Source organism: Tachysurus vachellii, chromosome 17, assembly GCF_030014155.1.
Source record: "Tachysurus vachellii isolate PV-2020 chromosome 17, HZAU_Pvac_v1, whole genome shotgun sequence".
Classification (NCBI taxonomy): domain Eukaryota; kingdom Metazoa; phylum Chordata; class Actinopteri; order Siluriformes; family Bagridae; genus Tachysurus; species Tachysurus vachellii.
Window position 1 is genome coordinate 7,119,450 of NC_083476.1, and position 8,424 is coordinate 7,127,873.

At 41.4% G+C, this 8,424-nt stretch overlaps 1 long non-coding RNA gene across 1 annotated transcript; it reads left to right on the forward strand.

Annotated features, from left to right (window-relative positions):
• The first annotated feature begins 6,508 nt into the window (after positions 1-6,508).
• On the forward strand, positions 6,509-7,308 carry LOC132859805 (uncharacterized). The gene is made up of 3 exons (XR_009649765.1): positions 6,509-6,587; positions 6,698-6,860; positions 7,249-7,308. It is a non-coding gene; the product is annotated as an uncharacterized LOC132859805 (long non-coding RNA).
• The last annotated feature ends 1,116 nt before the right edge of the window (positions 7,309-8,424 follow it).

Genomic DNA, 8,424 nt, shown 5'->3' on the forward strand with positions numbered 1-8,424 from the left:
CAGTTCCCGAACCAGGCAGAATGCTCTCAATGGTCCCTCTGTATAACGTAGTGAGGATGGGGGAGGGAGATTGGATTTTCTCAGCCTTCGAAGGAGTAAAGATGCTGCTGGGCTTTCTTGGTGATGGTGCTGGTGTTGAGTGACCAGGTGAAGTTCTCCACTAGATGAAAACCAAGAAATTTGGTGTTCTTAACAATCTCTACAGATGATCCTTCGATGTTCTCTTTAGTTTTATCAACATTCAGAGACAGGTTGTTGGCTCTACTCCAAGCAGTTAGCTGTTTCACCTCCTTTTTCTCTGCTGACTCGTTGTTCTTGCTGATGAGACACACCACGGTCTTGTCATCTGTGAACTTGTTGATATTGTTCGATCTGTGCATTGCTGCACACTCAGGAGTCAGCAAAGTGAACAGCAGAGGGCTGAGCACACAGCCCTGAGGGGCTCCAGTACTTAGTGTGGTGGTGCAGGACATGTTGTTCCCGATCCGGACAGACTGAGGTCTCCCAGTCAGGAAGTCCAGGATCCAGTTGCAAAGGGATGTTTTCAGTCCCAGCAGGCTCAGCTTCTCAATCAGGTGCTGAGGGATGATTGAGTTGAATGCTGAATGTAAGTCTATGAACAGCATTCGTACATAAGTGTCTTTATTGTCCAGATGGGTGAGGGCTAAATGAAGGTAAATAACCATTCCCATTATTTACCATTCCCGTGGTAAATAAAATGGCCTGCATCTAACAGTCACAAACTCCACTAGCGAAGAGCAGTAACTAGAAACAAGCACAGAGTTCTTTCACCATTCCGTATTGATGTAAACACAGACATCACCACCGCAAGCCTTACCGCACAGAGCTGCATTCCTGTCTGCGCAAAACAAGCCCATCTAGCTGGTGTCTGGAACTAGCCACGTCTCCGTGAAAACAAAGACGCAACAGTTTCTAAACTCTTGCCGTGTAGTGCGTTCAAGTCGGATGTAGTCCAGTTTATTGTCCAGGGAGCAAACATTGGAAAGTAGAATGGACGGCATAGGGTTTGTTTTTAGCCTAGCACAGATGCCCGCCCACTTTCCGCGTTTCCGCTTCCTCAAGCACCGCTTTCGTGTCCCCTCTCCTGGTCCATCTCTGGTGACCCCTAGGACTGGAGGCTTGGTCTCTGCAGTAAGCCGAGGTCATAAAGCCTTTCCAACACATGATCGTGCAGGTTGGTTGTTGCACGATTTCTGTTTTGTATTAAATTCTGGACTTCTCTTCATGATTGCTATTTCATTGTAAAATGTATGTACAGTTGTGCTATAGATGATAGAATGGAATAGAATAGAATGAGATGCAGGGATGTATTAGGATGGAGATGGTAACAAATAGATGTAACATTTTACTGTTTATGAGGTAGATTGCCTGGGGGAAGAAACTGGTTGCCTGGTCTTGCTGGTATTTGGGGCTCTGTAGCACCGACCAGATGGCAAAAGTTCAAGGATAACTTGGATGTGAGGGATCCAGAGTGATTTTCTGAGCCCTTTTCCTCACTTTGGAAATAAACATTTCTTGAATTGTGGGCAGGGCAACACCAATAATTCTTTCAGCAGTCTGAACCGTTCTCTGTAGTCTTCTGATGTCTGATTTTGTTGCTGAGCCAATCCAGAAAGTCACTGATGTGCACAGGACAGACTCAATGACGGCTGAGTAGAACTGTTTCAGCAGCTCCTATGACAGGTTAAACTTTTTCAAATGGCTAGGGAAGTACATCCTTTGTTGGGCCTTTTTGTACAATGTTGTTGATGTGAGTGTCCCACTTCAGGTCCTGGGAGATGGCGGAGCCCAGGATCTTGAATGTCTTCACTTCAGCACTTCACAGTGCTGTCCATGATGGTGAGTGGCGGAATGCAGGGGGGTTTCTCCTGAAGTCCACTATCATCTCCACTGTTTTGAGCGTATTAAGCTCCAAGTTGCTATGACTGCACCAGACAACTGGCTCTTTAACCTCCTGTCTGTAGGCAGACTTGTCTCCGTCCTTGATGAGGCCGATGACTGTAGTGTCATCCACAAAGGAGCTTGACAGAGGGGTCATTAGAGGTGCATTCATTGGTGCACAGGGAGATGAGCAGTGGGGAAAGAACACAACCTTGAGGGGCACCAGTGTTGGTGGATCAGTTGTTTGACATGAATTTCCCTCTATCTGTCTACTATACTATACAACTCTAGTTATGATCTAGATAGATTTATCGCTTTATCTCTTCATGATTGCTACTTCATTGTAAATGTATGACAGTGTTTATTTTAATAATATTGAGAGCTCCAAGTGACCCAGGGGCCCTAAGCGACCAGCTTATAGCAAGAAATTGCCCTGGTGTAGCACATTACCTTGTGTTGTTTAAAATGACCAGATTATTTTTCACTCTTTTTTTCCTATTACTTTCTCTTCCCTTACAGGAAAATCTGACCTTTCAGTTGCCACCCAAGACGTGCCACGCTCCACAGACATCTACTCGTCAGGATGGTATGTAAATTCTAACCTTTATATAAATTCAGCTATTTAGCACCATCAGAACTGTTGCTCTGACCAGTCAAGTAAAAACAATATTCATATAAACTTAGGCATCTATTAGATAAAGTCAGGTTATGTAGTAGACTCATTTCAAAGTTAGATGACATAAATAACTCTAAGCAGAAAACAATGTAGATAATAAACAGGCGAATAAACACGTAGTGAATAGTAACAAATCACAAGGTCTAATTCTCTGGTTCTACAAATACAGAAATCAACTGATTTTTACTAACATGCTGATAAATTAAAATTGTAAAGCAAAGATGTTTCTAGTGTTCTGTGTTTAGACAAGTCTTGGATGTTTTTTAATTAAATTTTTGCCTATTCTATTATAGGCAATTATTCTAGTCTATTATTGTGCAGGTTTATTAAAGTATATCATCCTGAATTTGGGTTCAGGGTCGAATAACACAATCTGAGCATTTTATCCTCTTGATTAAAGTCTCTGAGTAAGTAAAAAAAGGAACATTCCAACCACCTTGGACCCATTTTAGTTTGCATATTGACAAAATCGGTCCACTGAATATGCGGTCAACGCTGCCATCCACACAGCCCTCACACACTTGGAAAGTAAGGACACGTATGTGAGAATTCTATTCACCGACTAGAGCTCAGCAATCAACACAGTTACTGAATTTCACACAAGCTCTCTGAAAAGCTCCTCACCCTTGGACTGACACCCTCTCTATGTAAATGGGTGCTGAACTTCCTGGCAGACAGACCCAGTCAGTCAGAGTAGGAAACCGGACATCAGGTGTCAGAACTGTAAGCACAGGGTCCCCCCAAGGATGTGAGCTCACTGCTGTACACCTTCTTCACTTATGACTGCGAGGTCTCCCAAACCAACACGAAGATAATAATGTTTGCGGATGATACCATAGTCTTCTGACTCATTACTGGTGGAGAGAAAACATTGTACAGAACGGAAGTAGCAGGACTGATAGCCTTGTGTCAGGAAAATAATCTCTCCTTAAATGTAGATAAGACCAAGGAGATGATTATTGATTCTAGGAGAAGGAGGAAGGAGCAGCACATCGCATTCTACATCGGTGAGACAGAGGTAGAGAGGATGCAAACCTTCAAATTCCTTGGAACCTACATCAGCACCTGGTATCACAATACTCAGCAGCTCTTGAGAACATCCCAGCAGCGACTATACTTCTTATGATGGCTGAGGAAATTTGCCATGTAAACCAAGATCCTAAGTAGTCCTAGCCACATAAAGTGCAACTGTGCAACCTGGTGCAAACAGTGCAGGACAAGACAAGAAGACAGACAAGACAGTGCAGAACAAAAGACAGTGCAGACGAAAAGTTACAAGACTTTTCGAAAAAAGACAATACACAAAAGACAATAAACAGAAACAGCGCTGACCAGTGTAAATACTGTTCAGACAATATTGCGTGCAGTAATACTAGAATGAACACAGTTTCTTAGCAGCAGGTCCCTGAGATAATGTATAGGATTTGTGCAAAAACAGCAAACAACTGAAATATTGTACAGTATGTGCAAAACAGCATGTAAACGGTTTGATGGATGTAAGTAGCATGTAAACATGTTGATGGATGTATATTGGAAGTGTGTGTATTTGGTGTAGGTCTGTGCAGTCCATAAAGATGATGTGCGTGTGTATGTTGTGCTCGGTACAGTTCAGTTCAGTTATTGAGAAGTCCGATGGCTTGTGGGAAGAAACTGTTACACAATCTGGTCATGAGGGCCCGAATGCTTCGGTACCTTTTTCCAGACGGCAGGAGGGTGAAGAGGGGTGTGTGGGGTCATCCACAATGCTGTTGGCTTTGCGGATGCAGCGTGTGGTGTAAGTTTCCATGATAGAGGGAAGAGAGACTCCAATGATCTTCTTAGCTGTCCTCACTATCCCCTGCAGGGTCTTGCGATCAGAAATGGTACAGTTCCCAAACCAGACAGTGATGCAGCTGCTCAGGATGCTTTCATTGGTCCCTCTGTATAACATGGTCAGGATGGAGGGAGGGAGATGTGCCTTTCTCAGCCTTCGTAGAAAGTAGAGACACTGCTCGGCTTTCTTGGTGATGGAGCTGGTGTTGAGTGATCAGGTGAGGCCCTGCCACATGTGCCGGGTGTCTCCGCTGTCCTGGAAGTGGCTGTGGATTGTCTGGGCTTGTGCGCACTTTGCCTCTCTGATGGCTCGGGACAGTTTGGCCCTTGCTGTTCTTAGGGCCCGCCCTGTCCCCTGTTCTGAAGGCTAGGTATCTAGTCCTCAGCAGCGCACGCACATTAGCAGTCATCCACGGCTTCTGGTTGGAGCGTGTGGTGATGGTCTTGTAGACGGTCACGTCATCAATGCACTTGCCCATGTAGCTGGTCACTGATGATGTGTACTCCTGCAAGTTGACGGAGTCACCGTTGGTTGCAGCCTCCCTGAAGATATTCCAGTCAGTGCACTCAAAGCAGTCCTGAAGAGTAGAGGTGGCTCCTGCTGGCCAGGTTTTCACCAGCTTCAGTATCGGTTTTGACTGTCTGACGAGTGGTCTGTATGCTGGAATTAGCATAACAGAGATGTGGTCTGAGTAGCCGAGGTGTTAGCGGGGATCCGAAGCAGCACAGAAGCTGCATTGTTCAGGACAGGAAAACTCTCCAGCGTGTCATAAAAACTTCACAGTTCATCTGTGGGGTGGCCTTATCATTACTCCAGGACATTTACAACAGCAGGGTCATCAGGAGGGCCTATAATATTACCAGGGACAATATACACCCACAACACATCCTCTTCATACTTCTGCTATCTGGGAGACGCTACAGGAGTGTGAGATCAAGAAGAAAAAGACTCAAACAGATTCTATTCACAAGGCATTAGACTCCTGAACAACACTTAACACCACTACCTCATACCCCATAACCCCTACTGACTGCTGCCACACAACACACTGAGCACCTTACTCTGTATATACTGTAGTTTTTAAATACATTTCATTTCTATTATTTATTTTTATTCTTTTTGTAAGAGAGACGTGCAAATTAAGATTTTCATTGTATGGTCTAAACCATTGCGTTTTCACTGTGCACATGACAATAAACCTCTTGAATCTTGAATAGTGAAGAGAAACGACAGTTGAAGGGAATAGAAACAATCTTGTCTGATGGGTTTTTTTCTCTGGTGTTACAGTTAAAAACCAAGAGTTTCTAGAGCCCAGTGTAGCCCAGCAGAGGAAGACTTTTGGAAATGCTCAGGATTCTTTTGCAGCAAACGTGGATCACTACAATTGCCACTCTCCTGCTCAGACCATTGGCTACAGAAAAAGTACCTCTCACGCTATTACTCATTTTATTACTCATTTACAGACAATTTCAGTTAGTCTGTAAACATGTGTAATCTTTATAAGTGCAGTATAATTTGGTTTTGTAAAAAAGAAACATGCTAAAATAGTGCCAAATAAAGATTTGTTTCTCACTTCTAGTCATTGTAGTCCTACAATATGGCACATCAACCATCAACAAAACTAAGTCATTAGTAAAAAAGTAAAAGTTAAAATAATATCATTAATAAAAGTATTATATTTACATTTCTGGCATTTGCAGACACCCTTACTTAGAGTGACTTACAGTTTACTCAAATTTATACAACTGAGCAATAGAGAGTTAAGGGCCTTGCTCAGGGGCCCAGCAGTGGCAGCTTGATGGACCTGGGATTTGAACTGACAACTTACTGATCAGTAGCCCAACACCTTAACCACAAAGCTACCACATCCCTATTATATGTTGTAAATAAATGATACAAGACTTTCTTTCAAAAGCGAAAAGTACAGATCTGGCCTTGGGGTTTGAGACAATCTCAGTAGAACCTAACATTGTTTCTGCAGTCATGACTGTATTTCAGGTATAAATCAATTTCTGATGCAATTCTTTAGTGTATAAGTGTTTAAACTTTGTTCTAATGGACAATCTAAGCACGTTTGATGTGTTTCTACTACATTCTGTGTTCATTTATTTTTGTTGAAGGACGTGTATTGCAGCCGGTCCAGCGGGAGACTGGGCACTGTATATTACCTCATGGAGCTTGTGTAGACGCATCATGGTAATTATTTAAAAAATAAAAAATAACAACAAAAACAAAACTTTTTTTTTTATACTTTATCCCAAGATCAACACGATTTCTCTAACTTTGCATCTCTGTCTTTCCTATAGTCGGACTCAGTGGGTGACGAATTATATGGAAAACTTTTGTTTTTCACAAAATGCCTTTTCCTCGACTTCTCAGAGAAAATCTGCACCCCGGCCGCCCTCAAACTTTAGGAAGCTTAGACCTGCTACTCAACGCACTGAATACCAGGCTGCATTCGGTCCTAAGGTAGTTTAGAATTCTGTGCTAATTACAAAACAACATATACAGTAGTGCTTATTTATGCAGAGCAACTTAGTTCTTGCTTGTATTAGTAGATTTATAGGACTTAAAATTCTATAAATATATAACTCTCTTTTTCTTTCATAATTAGAGCTCATTTAAATGATTGGTGAAAAATTCACCAGGTTCAGCTTATTATACATCTTAATTATATTAATGATGGTAATTCAACTATTATCATGAAATTATGATTTAAAAAATATATATTTATAAGCCAAATTAAACTGTGCAGGATTTTGGGTTGCAAACTAATCAGGACAAATATGTGAATTACCATCTCTTAAATAAGATTGTAGTCAGAATACTTTTATCATTCTGTACCTCTTTTTGACAGGTCCTCTCTGCTAAGTTTGACTTCCGTCTGTTCTTACAGCTCCATGGAAACGGGTTAAAGGTATTTCCTCAGAACACATGTAGTAATAGGAAAGCAGCACAGTACATAATATTACACTAGCCAGATTCATTGAGGGTGTTTAGAACAGTCAGCAACTTCATGACCTTTTATAACATCACATCACAACCCAATTATAAACACGATAAACAAAAATATTAATGTATAGAGGATTACACTGTGAGCAACACATAAATCTCCTTTACACTAATCTACTATAATCTAATTTACTATACTCTTTTCAAATAATCTAATCTACTATACACTTCAAATGCCCTGGTCCATTTTCTTTCCCTTCTTGTTGAAAGCCAAGCAATATACTAGCCAAGCTGACCTCAGTGAGTTAGCAGATCCTCGTTCATTATTCAGAATTTGTTCATCTTGATCACATACTGCAAATGTATTTCAATCACAAAAGCTGCCAAAACAATCACATGTTCTACACGAAATTTGTTCACTTAAAAGTTTCTTTCATGAACACTAACTTCAGGCGAATTCTTACACTTCCATAAGTAGCATCTAGTTAGTGCTATATACAGTGCCTTGCAAAAGTATTCATACCCCTGAACTTTTGACATGTTACAACCACAAAGAAAAATGTATTTTATTGGGATTTTATGAAATAGACCGAAAGAAAGAGGCACATAATTGTGAAGAGGAATGAAGATTATAAATGGTGTCCAATTTTTTTTTTTACAAATAAATATCTGAAAAGTGTGGTGTACATTTGTATTCAGCCCCTTTTACTCTGATACCCCTAACTAAAATCCAGTGAAACTAACTGCCTTCAGAAGTCACCTAATTAGTAGAGTGCACCAGTGTGTCATTTAATCTCAGTATAAATACAGCAGTTCTGTGAAGCCCTCAGAAGTGTGTTAGAGAACATTAGTGAACAAACAGCATCATCAAGACCAAAGTACACACCAGACAGGTCAGGGGTAAAGTTGTGGAGAAGTTTAAAGCAGGGTTAGGTTCTAAATTAACATCCCAAGCCTTGAACATTTCACGGAGCACTGTACAATCCATCATCCTGAAATGGAAAGAGTATGGCACAACCGCAAGCCTACCAAGACATTGCCGTCCACCTAAACTGACAGGCCGTGCAAGGAAAGCATTAAT